The sequence below is a fragment of the Pithys albifrons genome, chromosome 14, assembly GCF_047495875.1.
Source record: "Pithys albifrons albifrons isolate INPA30051 chromosome 14, PitAlb_v1, whole genome shotgun sequence".
NCBI lineage: Eukaryota > Metazoa > Chordata > Aves > Passeriformes > Thamnophilidae > Pithys > Pithys albifrons.
The window spans coordinates 10532815-10558198 of NC_092471.1; the positions used below are offsets into that span (position 1 = coordinate 10532815).

At 40.9% G+C, this 25384-nt stretch overlaps 1 protein-coding gene across 4 annotated transcripts in view; it reads left to right on the forward strand.

Annotated features, from left to right (window-relative positions):
* The window catches only part of STAG2 (STAG2 cohesin complex component), a 75440-nt gene that overhangs the window by 10456 nt on the left and 39600 nt on the right, over window positions 1-25384 (forward strand). The window lies entirely within an intron of this gene.

A 25384-nucleotide genomic window follows, 5' to 3' on the forward strand; every position in this document is an offset into this window, starting at 1 on the left:
ACTGCTTTAATGTAAAAACAGTGGTGTTGGAATACATTGTCCTGTCAGGTGTGGGAGGTGCAAATGTTTATCTTGAAAGTTTAACTTTTTAGTTCTGGAGGAGAGAAATCAAGCCTAGCAATCCATTGAAAATGTGAAGTTGTTTTTCCAGCGAGGGTAGTTGGTGGGGAGACAGTCACTTAACTGATGTGAAAGAACAGAAATTCGGCAGTTTTGTAGCTGGAAATAACTGGAAATAATTTTTGAACGTAACTCCATGTGCAGAGTTTCCTCCCTCTTTCATAGGGTTCTTCCTTCCATATTTGTTCACTTCCAGCTGCTGCTGCTGCTGAACCTTCCCGTGTCACAGGGCCCATTCCATGGTGTGACTTTGTCTCTGTGCCCTGGCTGAGTGTTCTGTGGTCTGCCTTGTGCCTGTGTTTGCTGCCCATTTGCACCTCACAGGTGAACTGGTTTAAGGTGAAGAGAAGTTTTCTGTGGGTTAAATCCCTGCTGAGTCAATTTGGCTGCTGCTTCTGTATAGAAAGTGGTACAGGAGCTTTTGGCCAGTGAGGATACAGAAGTGTTCAGTATTTCAGTAGCTGAAGTGTTGTGTCAGTTGCCTGATCCAACACTAATGGCAACGTTTTCTGTAATGTTAGGACCAGGAAAACTTTTTTCCTGCTGTCATCGACTACTTTTCTACCTGGTCTTACTCATAACAACCATTAGGGTGATATGCCAGTTCCAAAAGTGGTCCTCTAATCTCTCTACTGATATCCCGTTTTAATTATTTATTTATCCCCCCAACCCCCAAATGTTACAAAGTCTGTCACAGGTCAGTTAGAGCTCTGCAAGGAAATTCAGGACTGCAGGTGATTTGCATTAATTTATACAGGCAGGAAGAACATGTACATTTTTGTTTGGTTTCAGTCTGTTTGCTGGTTAGAAGTTGTACAGGTGTTGATGGGAATAAGATGGAAGGGGTAAGAGAAGATTTTAGGAACAATTATAGAAGACTTTCCTCTCATCAAGGTTTTCTTCCAGCCTTGGAATGGTTAATCAGATGCTGTTGTCAAAATCCTGCTAGACCTCCTCCTTCAGCTGGATGCTTCCCAGCCAGTTGTGGTTAGATCTCATTATGAGCCTTTGCACTCTGGAGTTTTCTGTGGTTTATGGAGGCTGCAGTGCCAGGTCTATCCACAGGCTTTGGCCTGTTCACAGAATACAGACCATCATGTACAATGGTCCTTAGTCCCATCCCTCCCAGCTTCTGAGATTTGTGGGGCATGCTGAGGCTACAGGTCTCACCTTTGGGAGTACTTGATAATTAAATCAGTCATACCCTGTTTTAATCTCATAAAATATTAATATTGTCCTTCAGAGATACTTAGAAGTGCCTGAACATGTCGTGTGCCTCTTCTCTTTACCTCACTTTGGGCTCAGTTCAGACGATTTTGTTTCCTTCCCCTCTCAGGAGAAATCTTGCTGAGTGTTGTTTACAGTGTGGAGTCCTAGCGAAGGTGCTGGTTTCCTTTACGTGTTTGGGAAGAGCTTTACTGTTGGTTGATCAGAAAGTGTGACATTGTGATTCACTGCCTGATTCCTCGCCATTTTAGGGTTTAGATCTGGGGAAACTGGTCACCTCTAGGCAGAACTGTCACCATCGCGGCTTGGCTTTGCAAAGGAAGATTTGGGCAGGGCTCTCCCCACCTGGGTGAGCCCTTCCAGCCTGCACAGTGGATGTTTCAGGTGAGGCACAGCGTGCGCAGAACTGGCCCCAGCCTTTAACTCCTGAGGTTCATCTGCCATGGCCGAGCAAGCTTGGACGGGGACAGGGAAGTCCTCGGGACCAGAACCTGCAGCCCCCGGTCGGCATTGCCAGGAGGTCTCACTTTCAAACACTGACTGGGGCTGACCCTGCTGAGCTTCTGAGCCCTGGTGGGCTCGGGCATCAGGATGGCATTGAACTGCCTATGCAGAACTGTAATTTGTTGAAAATAAACTTCTATGTGAAAATCAAACTGACAGCTGTAGGCTGTGATTTTGCTTTGTGAAGTTGTAGTCAGAAATACCAGACAACAGGCAAGTCACATTTGCAAGATTTTTGGAGTTCTGTCAGTCATTTGAGGGTGTACAGAGGTGTACAGAGCTGTGGGTTGTTCAGTGTGCGTTTGTGCAAGCCATGTTGGAGCAGAGTTTCTTTTCTGGTGTTGAATTTGTAGCAGGCAGTGGGCATTGGCTCTCTCCAGTTTCGCAGGTGCTCCGTGGAAGGGCTGTTGTGAATTTAGCTGCAATTGCCTGAGCTCTGTTTCTCCTTACTGCTGTTGAAATGTTTCTGTGGGACTTCCCTGCTTGGAAGGATGCCAGAATGAGTGTGTGGGAAGACTTAATACTTGCTACTTACATAGCATTTTGTATGTTCAAAGTCTTCTGCAAATATTAACTAATCTTTATTTAGCATTTGTGCCCAATTTCTGTCAGTATAAATCAGTAACAGCCAGTTATGACCCCTACTTTTTTTGATGTCAAAAGAACAAAATGCTGTAACTAGTACAGTAGGAATAATCTTTATTATCTTATTAAAAATACCAGTTTTTGTCACTCTGCTCTTTTGGCTTCATGTGGTAGAAAAAAGTTATGAATAGAGCGCAGTGCTGCTCTTCAGGAGGTCTGTGTGCTGTGGGGTGCTGGAAGGGATGGCGCTGCAGTCATTGTGTGTGGTGCTTCAAGCTTTTCTCTGCTAGTTTTTGTTTCTGTGATATTGAGGTTTATTTCCTTCCAGTCTGGGGAGCTGTAGCGTGTTCCTAACAAGTAATGGTGTGAGAATAATATTCATTCTGAGTTTGCTTCTTAAGAACTGTCACGCATCTTAAAACACAGTCTGAAGTTGAAAATTCTTATCGTTACTCACAGTACACCTGTACTAAAAAGTTACCAAGGTTTACCCTACTTGTGTTCTGGCATTATAAATGCTTGGGTTTAGTTAATTGATACTTACTAAATGTAACCACTGTGATAAATTCATTACTCTGTTCGTGTTCTAGTTACGGTGGGGTTCTTGCAGCACTAAACCCCGAGTAGCTGTGTATGTTTTTGTTGGGATTCCGTACTCTGGTTTTTGTCAGTGCAGTTCATCAACTGTAAATGGCTGTGTGTTGTATACAAGTATTTTGTAGCAACAAAATAATTGGTTTGATGGTACAGTTTTCAGAATTTTGACAAGAAAATTCTATTAGTCTGTAAGTAAGTTTAATTGTAAATTGTAATACACATTAAAAGTTGACTGTTTGTTAAGAGAGAAAAAATCTGTAGAGGAAGGTCTAATCTGTTATGTTGCTGTGTTTTGTCTTTGACCAAACAGTTTGCCAATTTTGTTATGTATTAATTTGCTATTGAGTTTTAGTTAATAAGGTTTTGAGTTGGTTAATAAGGATTTTTTTAATTTGTTGTGAAGTTCAGTAGGTTTAGAAGTTAAATGGCTCTGGGGCTTTAAACCTTCACTAAGTGTCTAAAATGGAGCTTTTTAAGACAAGTAGCATTGTACAAAAATGGAAAGTGTGCACAGGTGGGTATCCCAAATACAGGCCTACAGTTCTAAGAATTGTTCTCATCTCAGCTAAAATGGACAAAAACAAAACAACTTTGGGATGAATGCAAAACCAAAATTTTTTTAGTTTGTTTTCTGGTGGTAACATGAATTGTGGAAGCCACACAGGTCAGTGAAGAAAATAGAAGTAGAACTAGTTCTTGTTACCTACTCTTGGAGTTTTAAACTTCTCAGTGGTGAGCGCTGTCTGTGACTGTAGAAACCTGGTCCTGGCTTCATACGGAGTAATTGTAGATTCTAATCATGTCTCATGTGTGGAAGAAACACTGTAGTAGTAATGGATTACAGAACCTGAATGAGACCACTCTTGGCTGTACTTGGTAAAATGAGCCAGTGGTTCGCTTTTCTGCAGGGATTTAACGTCTATTTCTGTCACATCTCTGCTGCTTTCACTGCCATTTTATGTAGGCTTTAGGCAAAGGTGATCAACTGTTGGCTTGTCAGAACATTATTCAGACATCACAAACCCGAGTGAGTTATGAATTTTCATTACTGTTGTCAGGGATGGCAACTCCTAAAGCAGGGACAGGCCATCCAAACAGCGTGGACATCTCTGTTTCTTCTGACATAATTTGACAGTTGGTTGTGTCTGCCGTGGTGTCTGACTGATGTTGGGGAGAGCTGCTTGTACCAGCCACAGGACTCTGCTGTCGAGACAGCTCAGCTTACTAAACGTAGGAAAGCTAATTCATTCCTAAAGAAATTAATAGATTGTTGCTCAACAAAGGGTCTGGCGAGTGCCCTTGACCAAGAGATATGGCCAGAAGTAAGTGCAGGGGGAAGTGGAATTGTTCTTTCCTAGTAGCAGCCCATCTGTTTTATTGTATTAGCAAACTGCTATGGTTATTGTTTGTAGTTTCATTCATTATTTAGAAAAAAGAGGATAGGTAATCTGTTCAAAAATGTGCCCTTAGCTGATAATTGAAAGGGACAATGTAATAAAATTTGAAATTACTGGAACATGGACAGGTTGTTGCTATTGAACAGCTTCATTTTTTACGGTTAAATGACAACTTGAGAAGGCGCAGAAAAGGCAAAGATTATGAAATAGGGAAGTAAGTGGAAGTGGTGGAAGTGCTTAAGTTTTAGCATGGATTTTGTATAATGTATCCACAACATGTTTTGCATTCTAAGTATTCAATAATATTGGTGTAAAACTCTTTAACCGTTGGAGAGCACAATGGTTTTAAATGTATATGCAATTTTTAGGATTTGGTGGTTTCTGCACAAAGGACTTAATGATGTTTAGAATTACAGAATGTGTGTTACAGGTTAGACATTGGACTTGGCTATTACTGTACTGTAGAACACAGTCTACTCTTGGAAACGTGGGATATTTGTGTTCCCAGACTGCTAAAACTTTGCCATATTGTTACTTCTATTTAAGTGGTTCTCTGGAGCCACTAGTCTGGGAAAAGATTATGCTCCAGATAAAATGCAGGAAGATTCTTCACATTTTAAGTGCACACATAAATGACTGAATCAGTTAAAACAAGTCAAACAGTACAAGTTGCATATTGCTATAAAGGCACTGCTGTTTTAGGCATCATACAAAGATTGCAATGGTCACATTCTGAAACAGTATCTTGTAGCAAATCAGAAGTTAATATCATTTTATGGTAGTAAATAAGCAAAATTATTATTCGTGTGAAAAAAAAGTTAGCTGAAAAATATATTTCACCAGTGTTCACCACTCAGATCTTGAGAGCTTGAAACTGGGTGTTCTGTGCATGTCTTTTCCCCCTTTGTCTCCATTCTTGACATTCCCCCTCCCTCACAAAACACAAAATTCAACTGATGCTGGGTAAAGGAAGAGTTTCTGTTGTCTGTAATGCTGCTTTTGGTATTGCTTCAGATAGTTAATAATTTTATAATTTACAAAACAATCATATATTGTGCCCGGCTTTTGTGAATGAGGCCTGGCAGCACCTTAACTGTCAATAAATCAGAAATGCCACAGCTGCATGTCAGGAAGGTGTTGACTTTCTCTGCCTGTTTGAAAAGTCAGCCTGTAATTCTCCAGCAGATTTGTTTAATCTTCTGTCCTGACAGATGTGGCATTTTGTGTTAATGCACAATTGTCAGAAATGGAGTTGTGGGCCTCTTTCTAAGGCCTGTCAGGGTTCCCTGACTGTGGGATCTGGTCCTGCTTTGTCCAGTCTTACCACCTGCAGCATCCCTATCAGAGGTCTCTGGATGTGCTCCTGGGTTTTGTTGGCACAGAAGGCAGAGGTTTATGCTGAAACCTGGTTGATGGTGTGATTTAGGGATCATGCTGCAGTTTTTGACTGTCCTGTAAATACTGTCTTGTTGTGCTTGGAGTCTTTCTCTGATAGCTTAAATTTTGAATAAGGTGGTTATTTGTTCTGAAAATGCTGTGCAGTTGTTTGGTTGGACTCTGTATGTTGGCACTGTGGGTGGGCAGACCTGCTGGTGTCTGTCACCTGCCTGTATTGCTTTATGGAGGGCAAAATTAAACCCCAAAGTTAGTTACATTATCATGAAAGTGTCCAAAAACTGATACATTACTGTAGTACTGAACTTCTCTTCTTTGAGAGCTTAATTAAAATAAAGATGCAACATACTGCAGAAAAGTCAGTACTACTAATTTTGCTTAATAAGGACTAAATTATATGGTATATAAATATTGTCCATTTCTGAATAGTAGTCCATGGCTGAATATTAATCTTCTGATTCTAATTTGGTAGCATTTGCCTTCCTAAAGTAATTCTTTACCTACACCATTTTCATTTGTTTCCTCCTGCTCCCTCATTTCTGCCCCCAGAGACTCAGATTTATGGGTAGCAGGTCTTGTAACGCTGTGAACTCCTCTGTCTTTTGGAATGCTCTGAAAGACACAGTAGTGCTTCCCTGTTTAATTCCATCAAAAAAGAAAATTTTTCTTTCATTGATGTTTGCTAATTCATCTTGTGAGGTAAAGGGTTTTTGGCACAGGGAGTAGGAGCAGGGGAGTTGTCAGTAACGGGATGGAGGCTGATGGATCCACATCAACAACTGCCCCTGACAAGGCACAGGGAACTCCATCAGGACCTTGTAAGAACACGGGCTGAACTGGACAAAGCCTGAGGGACACCCTGGGGTTTGGGGACTTGTTCATATGTTTACTATGGAAGTCAACTTGATCAGTTAGTGCCAGTTGGGGCAAAAGGCTGGAAAGGGAGAAATGAAATATTTCCTCTGGTTTTCGGATCCTTCTTTCTGTTTTTCACTCACAATTATTTAGCTGGGTGTGCAGCTTCCTGTGCAGTATTGCAAAGACACCTTTAAATTGTGTTTGTAAAAATACATTGTTAGGCTTCTGTGGCTCTGCCTGCCTGTAAGATTCTGGAATCCCACAATCTGGTAAGTCGTAAATTCAAGTTCATAAAGCAGTTCTTGAACTAAAATTTCATTTTACTGTTGTATGTATTGATGGACAGGATAACAACCAAACATTTTTTCTTTTTCCCAGGACAGGTTTCCACATTAAGTCAGTCAACTTTAACTGAAAGTATTAATTACTTTGCAGTTAGAAGTACAGTGTTGTACTTTGGAATAAATATTTCTAAGAAATTTTCTGGTAATAACATTCTCCTTTAAAAGCAGACAGGTTCTGATCTACCTTGGGCCTGCAGTAATGTGTGCTGCACAAACTGGGCTGTGAGACCAAACCCAGGCTTAGCAAAGTGGCTGGTGAAGGCCCCAAACGAACGGGCAGGTGGGGTTTGGTGGGGTTCAGTCAGACTGAGCTGTAGCTCCTGCAGAGCTAAGGAAAGAATTTAAAAAGGTGTGAGCTTCGGTGGTCCTGCTGTTGAGTTTAGGTGGTCTTAGTGGTAGAAACGTGAATCTGAGATGAGCTACAGTGATTCAGTTCTTCAGAGTAGCCAAAATCACCTTGAAAAGTTGAGTGTAGTGGTTGGTCATCCATGTGTAGCTTTGTGTAGCTGGGTGCACTATCCCTTGCTTAAAGGTCTGTTTATAAAACACATTCTGCTGAGAAATTCTCTTAATTTCTTGTCAGTACCATTTATACTACATCAGTGTCCAATTGGGGAAAAAACTGTGTGCTTTGGGTGCTTCCTGTTTTTTCACATAACTAAATGAAGCACATGAGATTCAAGACGTAGCCACTAGAAGAGTGTTTTGAATTCCACAGTGTTCTTAACAACTTAGTGGCTTAAATTAAAAAATAATTTTTCTTGTCTTGCACCATTGGTTGAGAATGTTGTGGCTTTTTCAGGGAACAATTCAAGCCTGCCTTGTCTGAAGGGCAACTGTTAAGGTAATAGCCTGTTTTATGGATTAGGTTTATAGAGTTAAAAGGCTGCCTTTTAAAAAAACAAATAATGGTTATGTATTTGCAAGTGTTTGTGGTGGACAACATTTTAAAATACATACACATTCTCCAAATGGATTTCTCTGAACATCACTCCTGTAGCATTAGAGCCATTGATGAACCAGCTGATGAGTTACTGCCTGGGCTTGTACTTGGCCAGTACTCCCCGTGCTTGTAGGATTTTTAGTTTGGGAATTGCAGAGGCCTTCCAAAAGTTTGTGGTAATTGTCACAGGTTAAAGTGAGATAAAAAAAGTAGTAAAAATGCATAGTCATGATTTCCTTCTGCTCAGTGAAGGCTGTGGGGGGCCTGTGCTGCAGGAATAGATGGACAGAGGTGCCACTGTGAGTGCTGTATGTTAATGCTCAGGAAGGCTTTGAAGAACTGGATATCATCTGTTACAATGTCCTTTTTCCTGCTCCCCACGTGAAAATATGGACAGCACTGAAGCAGCCATAGGAGGAAATTTGTCTGGTGTAAAATGGCTGGGGGAAGACCAGAAGATGAATACTTTTTATTCCAGGTTTGCAGTTTTCTCTGGGCTTTGTGTGTTCATCATTATTTCTGGTTTCAAACAGTTTCATTTCAAGACAGGTAACCTGTGTCTGATGTCACATATAAAAGTTTGTGAAAGGGTTTGCCTGAAGGGAAGTTCTGGCCAGGTGGGGGTTGGTCTCTTCTCCCAGGCACTCAGCAATAGGACAAGGGGGCACGATGGGCTCAAGCTCTGCCAGGGGAAATTGAAGTTGGAGATGAGAAAATATTCTTTGCAGAGGGTGCTCAGGCATTGGAATGGGCTGCCCAGAGAGGGGGTGGATTCCCCATTCCTGGAGGTTTTTCAACTGAGGTTGGCCGTGGCACTGAGTGCCATGATCTGGTAAAGGGACTGGAGTTGGACCAAGGGTTGGACTTGGTGATCTCGGAGGTCTTTTCCAACCCAATCCGTTCTGTGATTCTAAATGACTGGAAGTTAATAAATAATCTTTTCAGTGTTTCTTAAAATACTATTTTTCAGAAGTGGTTTTATGTCTGTATTAAAAATACTCAAATTATCAGTATTTCCTGTGCAAGGCAAGAGTTTTGCCATTTGTGTCTTAGCAAAGGTTTTGAGCAGTATATTCTCTCTACTGATGACAAAATGCACTTGTGTTCTTCCTTTCATGGGAAGGAGAGGACTGGAATACTGTGGTAGTGCCTGATACCTGTGGGCTTTGAACTACTAAGGTTAACCAAGTCATGTGGCCTCTCACCATTTTCCTCTCCCCGTGCAGAGTGGGGGGCTGTCACCTGCCCGTGCACGTGAGTTACTGATGCTGCTTTAATGGACCATGAGATGTTCCTGGAGAACATCTTGGAAACAGTTTCCTTGGGGATTTAATGCATTTGCAGCATCCCACCCCTGATCCTTCTGCTTACAGAATGTAATTATTTGCCATTAGGACTGAATATTCAAGCATGGTCACTATATTGTGTTTCCCTCCTCATTTCTTCCTTCTGTTCTGCTCTCCATTAAGGATCTCCCAGTGTGTTTGGTTTTTGTCTACTTATTCCATGCTCTGTGATGTTTTTCCTGCTCTCATTGTTTCAGCATGAGTTCTGTCTAGTTCTTAGTCTTGCTGACAGAAATGTTGATACAAAATGAATTTTTATACAAAAGGTGTTTTCTTCATTTTCCTAGATAAAAGTTCCTTCCTTTTTTTCTGGTGATCCGTCAGTCTCTGGGTGCTTTATATCATTTCTCCTGCATTTAGCTCTGTGTGTTCCAGGAAACTGAAAAATCACATTCAAAATTTTTGGGGTTTGCCGTCGTGTTGCCCAGGTGAAAACTGCTAACAAGCAGTGTATCATATTGGGCCTTAGAGACTGTGATGTAGTAGACATCAAATAGTCTTTCAACCTGGATAATTTTAAGTATTTTTATTTGGTTTTGTTTGTTCCAGCACACACCCAAAGGGTCTTACTTTGTCTACATTATACTACTGTGTTAGTAATGGACATATTTTAAACCATGTCATTTATTAATAATAAAAATAATATTTAGCCTTCTATTTTAGTAAATTTGAGGGATGGTAGGTATTAAAATTTATATATGTTTAGTTTCAGGATAGGGAATCATCTTTGTGTGTGAACCTTGATGTGTTAATTGGTGAGAGTTGTGGTTTGAATTGGCACTCGGGGCACTTCTGTCTTTTCTCCCTTGCAAATATTGGCTGCCATTTTGAACAAGAATATTGTTTTGGTGAAGGGGAAACATTTAATAGCATAAAACTATGCTACTACTTGAGGGTTGTAAATATTGCAGTCCAGCAAATACTTGAAGATTTCTTGAGCTGGAAATTGCTGCATGAGTTCAAGGTTTTGCCTTGTCTGTGAAGTGAATTGCTTGATGAGCACTTCATTTTTTCAGGGTTATTGGAGGAAATGAAAATATTTTGGTATCTGCTTCTGGAAGTAGAACTGGACAATTGTCTTTTTCTGTGCAAATTGGTGTTTTTCCTCCTGTTTAAATTAAGGCCCTTGATTCTTGGGGAAGTCAGGTGAAGATACATTGATATCAATAAAATTCTCAGTTTATACTACACAGTGCTTCACATGTCAGTTGAAAGAGCTTTAATTTTCTCCATTAAATGTTCTTCAGGAAAGGCTGAGGGGAGTAGCTGTTACAGCAGTTCTGAAATGTGTATTTGGGTTGGGCTGTAATACAGAATTAAATACAGAAAAACTGTAAAGAATGATTAAACCTTCATGCTGTAGAATGTATCTTGGTAATTGGTAATCACCACAGAGTTAATAACATTGTTATATGGTCTGATAGAGAATGGCCTGCAGTTACTGTGCTTGGGAAGAAGAGATGAGTATTTGTATGTGCTACAGAGAAACCTGAGGGATTTCTGTCAGGCCTCACAAGGTAAAATATCTTTTGTGAATTGACCTTTTTTGTAGTCCTTACGAAATGCCAGAATTGTTTCCTTAATGATGTTCTGGATGTTGAGAGCTTTATGGATGTGTTGGTGAGAAAGGTGCACAAACAGCAACAATTTTGATGGAATTCTATTCTTTTTTTATCAGTTAATGAAAAGGCTTCCTTAGGGCTTGTCACTGCTGGTGTTTGCTGTGTGTAAATTCAGTACTAAGACTTGGTACCTACTTTGTAACGTTTACAATTCTTTCTTATTTTTCTTAATATACATGGATCTTAATTGGAGTTAATTGCCTTGGAGACCTGTGCAGAGCTCTGTAAATTGAGTGACATCTCCAGTTCTTGCTGAAGCTTTTTCATTCCTCACGTGGTGTTTGGGTGTTGTGATTTCATTTTGCAGTTGAACAGCTGTGCCTTTGCCATTCTTGCACACCATTCCTAGGGATGCTCCAGCTGTGTTGTTGTTCTTGGACCTTTCCATGCAATGCAAATTCAGTTCAGGAGTGGCTAATTACTCGTTCTGTGGGCTATTACTCATCTTCTCTGACCTTTTGGAAGGTTTGGTGCTGCTGCCCGGCTCCCTCTCTCTGGGCTGCTCTCACCTTTGTTCCTTCCCCGCAGCCAAGACTGGCAGAAAAGGAATTTTGCTGGTTTGTGGCCTAACAAGTGTGTTGTGCCCCCATCAGCTGCAGGAAGTGCTCACACACCTTTCTGGTTGTTTCTCTCTTCTGCCATGTTTTCTTAGCAGGCTGTGTTTAATAGCAGGATCTGCGGTTCTAGGGTAGTTTTTACACTTAGCATGTGAAGCCTTAAGTTAATTCACGTAGTAATAAAATTTATGTTCTGTAATTAATTTTTTTGGCAGGCATCTGTTTCACAGTAATGAATTGGTAGCAGTTCCTAAAATGTCTGTTGACTGTCTAGAGAATTGTAGGAAAGCTGGCATTTAAAAATGTTTCTCATAACTGAAAGAAGTGGGCAGCTTTATATTAACCCATCTCTTCTCAGAAAAAACTTCAGAAACTTCCAACTGAAATCTATACCTGTCTCTGTATATCTAAATCTTAAAAAACAGTGAATTGTTTTTCTCTTGACCTCTGAATTTAAAGTAGTTACTATCTATCCCTTATTCTCAAAACCACCCTAAAATAAAGAATCATGTACTAAGGATAGAGAGTAGTTGTGTTTATTAAAAATGCATAAAATACCCCAATCCCAACCAAACAAAAATCTCAGTTTGGCCTCGTGTTATCTGTTATTGCTGTTGTCTCCAACAGCAGTTGAATCCTGTGGCTCTGATTGCAGGTTCATTTTCCGTTGCTTGCAAGACTAAATTCGTAGCATTTAATGATCCAGGATTTTCATACCCTGGGGCAAGATTATCGTGAGTGGAGGTCAAGCTGAACAACCGCCAGACCTGATTTACACTCGGATAAAAATGGTCTTGTCTAACAATTAGATTGAATGTTATTACCTCTTTCCCCAACTTGTGCTGAAAATTGTTTTGTATTGTTTCAAGAGCAAGGCAGTCTGATGCTAAAAACCATCCCTTGAATGGAATATTAGTCTCACCTTGGGAGTTTATGGAATGACAGAGGATCAGGTGTGTGTGTCAATGGCCTTGGTGTAAGTGTTGTGGAGGAGAGGAAACCTGCCCAAAATAGAGTGTATTTTTAATACATAAACTCTTCCTGGTGTGATATCCGTGTAAAAGCAACAGTCAGTGATACTGAAATAGGGAGAACAAAAAATCTTGGAAAGACGTAACCCCTTTGATTATTGACAATTTGAGTGTGTTTGGGTAGGGTTGATACAGTTCTTCAGATCAGTTGATTGACCTGTAACTGATGTTTGGCAACTGTGTAATAAATCATGACCAAAACAGGGAGATTTTTTAACATCTGTTAGGTGAGCAGTTGAACTGTACCCTGAAACATTAAAGGTAATTACTCCTAGTTATATGTGGGCAAACTGAAGGAAAGGTGGTAAATATGTTTCAGTCAAGCACTGTGTTACTGTAACTGAGCATTGTGTCGCTGTTTTGCCAGGTGATGGGAACTTGCTTCTCCGTGTAGGAATTTCATTTGGGTTGAAACAACTCAAGGTATTAAACGTGTAATCCTGATTGTCAGTACAACAGCTTGAGAGTTCTGTACCCCTGATTTATTGCCAGAGCAATTCTTACCATGAAGTGACTTTGAGTAGAAACCCAAAGTTGGCATTAGGAATGCAGAGAGATTACTGTGGTGTAGCTTATTGTTCATCCAGTGTTCTTATGGAATTGGTGCCTGGGGCATTAAAATGATGACTTGAAAAGATTTGCTACTTAATGATACCCAGGCATACTTAGTTATTTTTTTGTATGAAGGTATCTTAAACACGTATGAATCCTAATCCAGTTACCCAGTTTTAACCCCCTTCCCTTTTCCCATAATGTGTAGGCAACCCTGTGATTACAAACTGGATGTAATTGAATTTTTTTAAAGTCAATCAGAGTTTCAGGAGCTATGAGCTTGCTGTAAGTACTGAATGATTTTGCAGAATCTCACCAGGTTAAAAAGTTTTTATTTTGCCATAATATGTTGTGATTTGAAATGTTGGAATCCTGAATGGTCATCACAAGCTACTGGTGAAAATAATTTGAGAACAAAATCTGTTAGGCATAAGTAACAACAGAGCCTGCAGAGTTCAACAGAGGAGTAATAAATAATTATGTGATTGATGGCTAACTAATTAAGTCAGAAACACTGCTCTTGAGTAAGTATCTGGGAATAACTTTATATGGAGTGTTCAACAAGATTGCATTTCTATTTCGGAAAATTAAATATGTGTTTGAAGAAAGTGTATTGACTTATTTCAGCATTGCATCATTGCACAACATAAAATGGAATAGAAAGATCAAAGCAACCTGAACGAGGTATTGCCTATTTGGAATAATCCCTTTTCTGTCCAACTGTTCAAAATACTTGGAATTGCTGCTTACTGAGAAATGTCAGAGAAACTAAAGCAGGACTGAAAACTCTCCATGTGACAGTGTGTTGTGTTCTCAGCTGCTGAGTTGGCCGTCTCTGGTTTGAGTGTGGGGACGTGGGGGATGTGGTTGGTACAAAACAGGAGGGGAAACCTGTGCTAAGAGTAGGAATACATTTAATTACAAACCCAAATTGTTGGGGAAAACGTGGTGACAGGCACAGCACTTGCATTCTAGCAATTCTTGTTTTAATAATTGGAGGTAATTGCAAACTGATAAGGCAAATATGGTTATGGACTGAAAAACACAAGAAGATGATGCAGTTCTGATAATAAACTAGAATCTGAAACTACAATGACTGAAGCATTTTCCACACAATTGTTGGACAACTGTGGGTTTTGTTAGTTGTCCTCTGATGATTCCACCATGGCAGTTGACTTTCCATCCCATCCCTCTGGCAGAGGTTACCACCTGTGCAAGGAAAGTCAGCAAAATGGGGTTTGTCAGCCCTTCAATCCTTCTCCTGTTTGCAAGTTTGAAATATGTGCTTTAATTGTCACTGAAGATGAGCTGCCATTAATGGAGATCTGACTGTAACACAGAGCAAATGAAACGTGAAAACTTGTTCTCTCTTGATTGGGGAAGGGTGTTGGTGTTGTTTTGGTTTTGTGGGGCTTTATTTGTTTTTTGTTTATTTGTTTTGGTTTTGTTTGGTGGTGGTGGTTGTTGGTTTTGGGACTTTTTTGGGAGTTGTTTTTTTCATTTTTTTTCTCCATTGGAATGGTAATACTCAGTCGAGTTAAGTTCCCCTCTGGGCAGCATCCTGTCAAGAATCCTAGGAAAGGGTTATCCAGCAGTAAAAATCCCTGAATTTGACACACCAAATCCTGAGTATTAAAGTGCTGTATGAATTAAAATACAGTTACTGTAAATACTGCTGCAGTGTGCTGGTATTTTACAGTTAGACAGACTGACCAACTAACTTTAGCAGACAAAAATATTTTTTGATATGTCTTGTATTAAGAGAGTAAACAGTGATGGCCAAAAAACTTTTTGTGTTTAAGCTTGGGTAAAAACAATAGCTTGGTTTCTTTCCTTATGCCCAAGGTGGCATTTTTTTTCTCAGCTGGAGGGAAGAAAAAGGAAAAAAATAACCACTGATACTGAGCACGCAAGGCTTGTTCCATGTGCTGGAGGTGACAGGATGGGAAGGGATTGGTGAGCGTGGGGCAGTTGTGAATTCCCTCCCTGGCGCTATGGGGGACACCCCATTCCAGAATTCCTCTCCTGGCGTGGGGGAAGGGGGAGGAATCTGCACATGTAGCTTGTTTAGGAGACATCTGGCACTACTGCTCCTTTTTTTCTTTTAAAAGAAAATACAGGAAAAAGAGGCTGAAAGTAACCACCTTATCTCAACAGCTTCTGTTGTGTTGCCGAGCTTGTAAGTTTGATAGTTGTGGTTTTCATATTTTCAGTGTATTGAATATTGCTCAAATAAAATATTTACTACAAATTGTGATACTTGCATAATGTCACCAGTAAATTTTCAACAGAATGTAAATTTAGCTGAAGGCCATAACTGTCTTTTGAAAGAGGAGGGAGCTACTAGATTTGTTTGCATGATGAATTTACTCAAGAGCAAACATGTAAAGGTATACCTTTTTTATTTTTTTCTTTTTTAGATTAAATGAAGAAACTTTAATTCTGGTTAATTTAACAAACTGTACTTGTGTATTTTAGATTTGTATGGAGTGGATGCTCCTGTGTCCTTGCAGTGCCTAAAGCACAGTATTTGAGGCACTTAAAAAGGAAGATAACTTCAAAAGGACAAGTCTCACTAACCTTTGCTTCAGAATATTTTACACACATCAAGACTTGCTCAGTATTTGTCAGCTTACTTAGTGGAATGAGGTTGGTCTCTAAAACACTGAGTTTTTATCCTTCATCTTCATGTTTTAGCTTTCATAAAGCAGGACTGGTTTGTTGTAGCTCTCCTAGTTGGCATAATTTGTTACCTGCCACAAGCAATTACAGAGTTGAAAAAGTTTATTGATTGAATAATGCCGATATTTTTGCAGTGTTCTTAGGCCATATGCAAATGGCCAGGCTGTTTTCCTCTGGATGTTTAATGAATGTCAGTAGTGAACTTGAGGTGCTGGAGCGGGGCCAGAGAAGAGCGACAAGGCTGGTGAAGGGACTGGAGCACAAGTGCTGTGGGGAGAGGCTGAGGGAGCTGGGGGTGTTCAGCCTGGAGAAGGGGAGACTCAGAGGTGACCTCAGCACTGTCTGGAACTACCTGAAGGGAAGTTCTGGCCAGGTGGGGGTTGGTCTCTTCTCCCAGGCACTCAGCAATAGGACAGGGGGGCACGATGGGCTCAAGCTCTGCCAGGGGAAGTTGAAGTTGGAGATGAGAAAAAAATTCTTTGCAGAGAGTGCTCAGGGATTGGAATGGGCTGCCCAGAGAGGGGGTGAATTCCCCATCCCTGGAGGTTTTTCAGCTGAGGTTGGCCGTGGCACTGAGTGCCATGATCTGGTAAAGGGACTGGAGTTGGACCAAGGGTTGGACTTGGTGATCTCGGAGGTCTTTTCCAACCCAATTGATTCTGTGATTCTGTGAGGTTTCTGTACATGAGGCTTCAGCCCCAGTCATCTCTCCCACAAAATTATTTTAAGAGAGTACTGTTTTAGGATGAAAAAAGGAAAAGGAGAGGGTCATTTTTTAGACTTGGTGATGAGAGTATGTTTTTTTTAATCTGATAATGAATTCATTAATGGATTATTAGCATTCTTCATTGTGGATATATTCAGTTCCCTGCATTGTATGGGGGAAAGCCATGCACATCACAACTGCTGGTTCATATAAAATCAGTATTCAGTGCTGCAAATCTGAACAAACCAATTGGGATTTTAGCCCAAATGTTATGAGGGAGAACAGGAACAAAATGTTGGGTATTAAAAATGTTGAAGTTATGACTGAGAATGTATGGAGCACAGATGTTCTGAGGTTGGCAGAATTGCAGAGATAACTTTTTAATGAAAGATAACAAGGTTTTTATCTTTATTTCTTCTGTTTTAGAAGTGAAGCCAACTTTTGCATACATGAGTAGTTTGCTTGAATTTTATTTGGTAGGGATGGTTATTTAGATTGATTGTTGAAAGAGCCATAATCCACTTACGAAAGGCTTAGGTCTCAGCTGTCACACTGCTGGGTTTGGATGCAGCACAGTAATTATTCCTTTTTTCTTAAATACTCCTTTTCCTTTTTGATGGCAGAGATTTCAGCTGGGCCAGGGAAGGATTGGTGATGGCTCGTGCTTGTTTGTGCCGTGGCAGTGTTTGGAGCTCACTGTAAATGAGGGTTTGCACTGCAGTGGTGACCGGCTGGGAGGGTGTTGAGCCTGCGCTGGGTGCGGAGTGGCCGCGTTCCCGCAGGTGCCCCGGGGGAGTCCCGGGCAGGGAGGGCCGTGCTGGAGTCTGGGCCCATCGGAAAACGAGCTGGCCTGGGGCAGCAGGAGAAAGCAGGTTGGAATTGAATGAAACATTCTTACACCCCAAAACCACTGCATCCTTCCCCCCAACTCTACTGTGTGTTTTTTTTCTTTTAATTTTTATTTTATTTCAGAGGTTGAGAGGACTAACACAACTTGACTCATACTTACATCTTTTTCTGTTTGTTGGTGTAGCAGATTTAGCCTCTTTTAGTTGCTGTCTGGAACCAGTTCAACCATTTTTATGTAGTGTGAAGCTTGAGCTAATAAACTGGTGACTCTCAGCAGACAAAACACAGAACTGAGCTGGTCTCTTTTTGCTTCCTGATGTTGAAAGCCTTGAGATCCTCCGTGTGCCAGGGAGTACAGGGGGCCTTCAAAGGGCTCTCCAAAGTGCGCTGACCTGGCCTGATACAACCTGACTGGGAGATGAGCTTGAGAGTTTTTGCTTTCCACTCTTCAGTAGTTCTGTTTTATGGGGTTTTCCCTTCAGTAATTTTATTTTATAGGATTTTCTCTTTTTCAGCCATTAATACTGACTGTATCTGGGAGTAGCAGCTGAAGCTCTTGTAGTACACACTGTGTAGTCCCTCCTGAAGAATTTATAATCAAATGTAGTTGATCTTAGAAATGCCCAAACTTCTGTGCCCTACTGACCTGGACTTTCCTAAAGAGAAAATCCATGTGGTGGGAGGGGAAGCTGTGAAGCAACTTGCAGGCTCACATTGATCTGTGGAAGAACAAAAAACAGGACTGGCTAGATGGGGGATGCCTTGTTGGTTGGAAACTCTGCCTGTGCTGTGTGTGCTGGAGTAATTCATCACTGTTGGCTGCACATTTGAACAATGCTAATTCTGCTTGAGGATTTACTGGGTAGCAATTTACCTGCTTGCTGTGGGCAGTGTGATGTCTTCATTCCCAGCTTTTGCAAGAGCCACGGTTTTGAGAGGATGTGCAAAGGACATTTTTGAAAAATCAGTATGCGAAGGGGCACATTGATCTATTCTATAGTTTGGAAATTTAGGGCATTTAGGCAGCTGGAAGGTGTGCTTGCCTTGTATCATAAATGAACTAGTACTTCTTTTTGCACTTGTTTAAGTAGGCATTTGGGGCTATGTGGGTTTTCCCCCCACTTTTTGCCCCATTTATTTATTTTTTTAAAGTCTTGGTTATCATCTCTTACTTGGCTTTTATTCTTCCTAAGAGCCTCATTTTCCATGCAGTCAGACTGCAACATCTGGAAGCAATCTCTTCCTTGGCAAGGAAAGATGTGACAGACACAGCGAGGTGTAACTTCTACTTTTGTTATCTTACCTTTGCATTTTTTAAGACATCTAAACCCAAACCATTTTAGAGATATATGGGAATTTCAGGTGCATTTTAGCAAAGCTCAGGAATATTGTTGGGCAGGATCATTAATAGTAATGTGGGTAATAGTGGTAATAGTTGAGTTTGTTGTACAGTTCAATAATCTTTCAGTGTTTTGTAATGCTTGTATCAAGTGTTTTAAACCCATGTTTTACTGGACAGTATAAATGGTTAGATACCAGTATAAAAACCTCATAGGACTCAAGCAGTAACAGTGTACTTATATTTCAAAATAGTATTTCACTTACTTCGTTAAAGATATTGATGTTATTAATGGTACTTTAATGAGCAATCCTATGACTCTGAGGCACTGCAGCAATCTCTTTCCCTTCCCTAATAGTTGTTCCACGTATTTAATAAAACCAGCAAAAGTAAAAAAAATACTTTGAACGAGAGGGGCATTATTTGATGGTGAAGTTGAGGGGGACAGAGTTATTGGGGTGGTACAAAGTCCTTGTTTGTTATTCACTTTCCAAATCTCTAAACTTGGGGTAGAGTCTCAATGTTCACTTTTTTCATGTGCCATTTAATTTTTTTCTCCTCCCTCCTGATAAAGCCTATTTAAGTTTTTGCTTTCACAGCATTGACCTGCAAAAGCAAATTTTACTTTGTGTTGACTGTTGCATATATTACCCCTGGGGACCTGTGTGTTTCCATGTGCTTGGCTGTTCCTGGATGGCTGTTTCAGGATCTGTAGCTCTGTCAGCCGGGCTTGGGGCTGAAGGCTGGTGAGAAGTGAATGGTTGTGTAGGTACAGGTGCTATCTGCTGTGTAGGAAAAATGTAGGGAATGCACGTGGAAAAGGAGTGGAGAGTGCTTTGAGCAGAGAGGTGAGGCTGGGCAGGTGCCTGATGGATTCCGGGACAGAACGTGTTGTGTCCCTGACCATGTGGGGTCCAGGCAAGGGGCTCCTCTGTCTGCAGGGCCTCCTCTCCCCTCCACAGGTGGGCAGGGGTGGGAGTGGGAGCCTGTGGGCACTGGGGTCCCACAGAACAGCAGGCTCTTGGCAGTGGCTCTTCTCAGACCAGGGTAGGAACAGTAGCAGAAGCCACGCAAGGGCTCTGCTTTGCCCCTTCTCTTCAGTGTGTTGGTCTCGTGTCCCAGCAGAGCTCTCTGCCTGCCACGCTTGGGGATGTGCTGACCTTGGCAAAGCTCCTCCCTGGCTTTGGTGTGAAGGGGTTCAGTTCAGCTGCTCTTGGTACCACATCCAGTGACTTTGTGGCTGCAGAAGGTGACTCAGTTGGCTGATCCAATGGAGAGCCATGGGGGTAGGAAATGGTTTTGTGTTTATAATTTGCTTGCTGCTGGTTTGTTGGAGTGCTAAAAGGATTAGGAACTTTGCTGTGTGTTTGGGGAGTGGGAAGGAAGAGTAAGGCTTTCAGTAACAGCCCACAGTGCTAGAAAAGCATGTTCAGAGGTGCCTCTTTCCCACTTATTCAGCAGACTTGTTGCATAATAAAGAGCGAATATTGTAAAAAATTAATAAAGAGCAGGCCAAGGGAAGAAATGGTAGTGATGGCATAAAATCAACAGCCACCATAACATGTTTGGGGTTTTTTTTTATTTTTAGAAAGATGGAGAGAGGTGGTGTGGAGGGAGTGTAGGACCTAGAAGTTAAAAGAAAAAAAATGTGAAGAAAGACAGCAAATATTAAGAGCTGTATAAATTTGGTCATGTAGGTTCTTTGTTGCCATGCAAACTGTTCAATGGCTTTGGCACCACGGGCTGTTATTGTGTGTATCGACCATTCTGTGCTGGTAAGTAGGGAAGAATGTGGATTGATGGTGTCTCATTCAGGTCTTTCTGTAAAGGAACTACAAGTCTTGTTGGTTAAGTAAACAGAACAAAACAACCACACATCTAAAGGTATTAATTGCATTATTGTTGAGTTTAGTCTTGATTGTGCTATCTTATTGTGATCAGAACTGCTGATATGGTTGTAATGAACTCATGTTAAGGTGCAGTTACATTACAGAATTCTACTTGAAGTTATGCCTTCGGTATTTTACTGAAATTGCAGAATTGCTTTAAACCTTGTTAGCAGCTGAAATATTAGGTTGTGTAATATTGGTAGAAATGACAGACTTTCAGGCCTGTTGGGAATCTGCGTGTTACGCAGTTGCTCAAAATCTCACTTAAAAATCCATTTATAAAAATGGATGCAAAGGAATAAGAAGAAGCAGACTTGTTTTGGGTAAAAATCCCAGACACCAAACCTTATTTCATCACACAAATATTGTGTCTCAGAAAAGGAGTGAGGGGCATAATGTAGCTGATAAAACCTTTCTTTTCTAAAATACTTCACGGAGAATATTGGACATATTTCTGATCCTTTATTTAATTTTTGTCTCACTTGCATTTTAACTGTTGCTGCTGTGCAATTGGTCCTCAAGCATCAGCGTGTCTCATTCGTGGGTAGATAAATAATTCAGAAATGAACTTCGGCCACTTCAGCATCATAGTTTTAGAAGTTCATATTTCCTGAATTTAGCAAAGTCCTTGATTTTACAGGTGTGATTAATTGAATTACAGGGGGAAAAAAATCAATACATCACTGAACAGCCAATCCTCCATTACCAAAATCTTTTGTAGCCATTTTTTTAACTTTGTATCGCTGCCTTCTGGAGAAAATGGTAACTGCGTTACTGATTTGCCTGATAGAACTTCCAGGTAATGGTGCCAAGCAACAGCAACACAAAAAAGTGCCTGTGCAGGGACCGCCCCCAAATCAAACCCCACCTACGCGGAACCTGCTGGGAGCTGTTAAATAACCCTGGAGTGAGTCCATTGACACAAGTGTTTGAAATATCTGGGACTGATCAGGGGATTCTTTGTATTTTGTGTGTATTTATATACATGTTTAGATGTATATAAATAGGGATATTCCTTTACCAGAGGCTGTTCCCAGAATTACATTAATGTGTGTGTAGCCCCTTTGTGCGTGTCCCAGGCACTGTCAGGGGACAGGTCGCCCTCACAGCTGCCGAGCCCAGCACATGTCACTGTGTGAGCTGGGCCGGGGATTCTGTCAGCTCTTGGCAGACTCAGCACTTGGCCAGTGTGTCTCAGTTAATCACAGCCATACCTACAGTAATTATTCATGTGATAGGCATTAATAACCTTTAAGATGTAAATCTTTTTTCAATGAAAATGCATTTGGGATCTTGTTATTGTTTCATGCTCAACTCTTGCTGTCAAATTATTCTAAATACCCCCCCCCCCCTTTGTAATTAGAAGCATTTTATGTATGATTTGTGTTCCTGGGCTACTCTTATTTTTCCAATGTGTTTTTAGTTCATTAATGTCTTGTTAGCAGTTTTAAATAGCAAGGTTTAATGAAGGGACACCTTATTTCTGCTAGTGTAATGTATTTTGAAATTCCTCTGCTTGCTTTTGGAAGGTGAACACTGAGCACAGTCATCCTTCAGCAGCTGGATGTGTTTCCATCTTTGGAAGAGTCACTGCAATCAAACATGTACATACCTTTATTTCAGAAAAGACACAGGAATCTTCTGGTGTCTTAACATAATTAAATATAAACCTAAAGGAAATGTGCTATAATATTATTGCAGTTTTAGCAATCTGTTACAAAGTTTATTGCAGAGAAATAACTAGGTCAACCTCTGGATGACCTGTCTTTTTGAGTTTCTTCAGTTAGCTTTAGGCTAGAGCTCCACCTTGTGATCCTTCAGCAGGATACATTTTCTTTTTATAGTTAATAATTTAATTATGATTTCACAGAGTTGAGTGACCTCAGAAAGTTTTCACAGGCTTGAGAAGACATGCTTGGGAAAATTAAAGTTGGAATTCTGTGAACATGCCATAAAAGAAAAGAAACTGAAGAGCTGATTTTTATGATGCGTTTCAGTTTGGATTTAACTTGTTAAAGTAATCTGCTCATTAGAGCACATTTATTCAATAACTGGACTTTCACTGTTTGAAATGGCATCTGCAACAATTTCACTTTTTTCAGACTTCACTGTGATGAACTTGATGTATTTTAAAAGTTCTGGTGGGATATTTGCATGGACTGTTTTCCTTTTTTACTGACTTCCTGAACCAGACACTTTGTTGAGTCATCCAGAATGTGAATGAGGAAGATGTGGCTGTCAGTAATCCTGAGTTTCCAGAAGGCTGGAAGGAATGAATGGATGAAATGATACTGATATGAACAGTGACAGAGAATGACCAATGTTGCTCTTTTACCTTTCCAAAACTAGAGAACATGAAATAAAACTGGAAAATTATAAATTCAAGGCAAAGAACATGACTCTTTGTAGTCTGGAGTTTGGTTGTGGGAGTTCTTATTTGGAAAGTGATCACTGCTTAACACTGAGTTCAAAAAGTAATTGGAAATATTAATAAAAAAAAGGTCTTATGTAATATAGGGACAAACTCTGGCTGACAAAAAATCCCTGAGTTATTTCTGGGTGCCAGGAAAGTATTGAGGGAAACTTTGCAAAGAACAAATGTGTTTTTCCTTGGGCAGCCTCTGTTGGCCACTGCCAGAGAGGACACTGCTGGTTGAGCATCAGCAGCCCTTGTCTCATTCTGGATGTGTGTAAATCTTGTAAAATTATCCTTTTCTAGGACAAATGAAAGGGTGTTGGTATTTTTTTTGTCTTTTCTGGAGTCTGAGCTTGACGCTGGAGACCCTTTCACTCTTCCCTCACACCCTGTTGCCAGGTGTTCACCTGCAGCTTCTGCTTTCCATAACACCAGTGCAGAGTTGCACTCATGAGGGCCAAGTTTCTTCTTCCTTCGAGTAAAACAGTTCTTGCAATGTTTGATCTCGGTAGTTTAACACTTCAGCATCTTGCAAGAACCTGTTATTTTTTTTCTGTTTTATGAGGTGATTCTGACCAAGCTGCCGTGTTTTCTCTCATGGTTTGTGGTCTGTATTAACAGTTCTTACAAGAAGTTCAAGTTGGTGTGAACAGCAGCCAGCTTGTTTTGTTAAGTGACTTATTTGGCTTCTTCGATGTAGAGAATAAGTACTTGAATCATGTGCCCATTCATTTCATGGTTTTGTTTCATTTTTTTTCCCTTTGAAATATTTCTGTGATTGTAAGAAACTGTATGGAGATTTTTGCAAAATTCGTCAGCTTTGGCTTTCATAAAAGGAGCCAATTTTTGTGCAATTGTCACTGTAGTAGATTTGTTGCGTCTCAACATTGAAAATGTGAACTAGAAAAAATTGAATAAGAGCACATCGATAGACAGGTTGAACTTGAAACTGGGCAGAGTGTGGTTTTTGAAGTTTGCATCCTTGCTTGGCACTGGCACTGAATCACAGGCAGGCTTCCAAAAGGACTTGTGTGGTTGTGTGGCTGTACTCCTTTTTTTTTGATTTTTCTTTTTTCTGTTTCCCCCTCCCTGTGCACCTGAACAGGTGCCAGCCTGATGACCAAGTGTCTACCCCATCCTGAGGGACTGTTGCCTTCTAATCTATGTCACATCCTTTGAGGCCTGCTAAAACTGAGGCCTAAATAAGGCCTAAACGGAAACTAAAGCCAAAACTACCACAACTTGGCGCTAAAATGTGCCTTTTTTCCCCAAATTGGAGTTGCTGACTGTGGAATCAAAGTAATTACTGAAAAAAATGAAAAATCCAAAGTGTGGAGCATTATGATATGTTACTGAGTGTGTGGTTTCACAGACAGCCTGGATGGTATAATAGAGAAGGAAGTTTTACCCTCCTCTCCCTGGCCTGTGGCTGTGCAGTCCTGTGTTTCCTGTGCCTTGGCTCTGGGTATCTGCTGTTGAACCAGTTTAACTTGAGAATCCCAGGGAAGAATACTCGAGGTGTATTTTGCCTGTTTTAGTGGGGAATTGATGTGGGTGGTGGTGAATGGCAGAGCCTGCAAAGGTGTCAGATCACTGGGCAGGGGCATCACCTGGCTGCAGAGTGTGAGTGGGATGCACTGGGCATGTGTGCCCATGTGGGTTTAGGGAAGGAAGGAGTGGAGTGGCAGAGGTTGCTGCTCTGCTGCTGCAGCAGAGACGTTTGGGATGGAACAGGACGTAGTGGTTGCACATACCTTGAGGTCCATCAGCCTGTCTTGAGCCTCCTCTCTTTGTGCCACTGTTTCCACTTGGGTTCTCTGCTTTTAAGTAATTGTATGAAATGTGGAGAAAGAGAGCCCAGTGAGTTCAGGGTTTGTGGTTTGTCTGAGCTCTGGCAGCTGCAGTGGCCCCTGCACTCAGAGTGGGCACTTGCAGGGGAAGCAAAGCCGCCACTTGCCCCTGTGCAGGCCGGGCTGAAACGCAGCCTCTCAATCAGCCACCAGACATGGAGCAACATGTGCTTGGCATGCCAGAATTAAACCTGTCCCTCACGTACCTCATCACCCCAGCAGGCTGCACAGTCAGCACACTGAGTCTGGAGCTTTTCCTCCATGGTATTGTCTTTAAAACACCTGAACATCACGCTCTCTTCATTTCACTGTGCCCAAGTGAGCCTGGGGTAGCCAAGTGATAAAGACCTTTAGGCTGAATGGTTAAATCTTGTGTTTGAAGTGTCCAGGGGGGTTTATTCCCCCTTAAAAATAGGAAAGTAATAGAAATAACATAATTTATTAGTAAGTGCAATATTATAATAAAGTTTAAAGCAGGTATTTAACAATCTTTAGTTATAACACAGCGGTGTTTCTGATGCTTTCCTTTATACCATGTGGATAATATTATCTTCCTTGATATTCTTAGTCTTGAC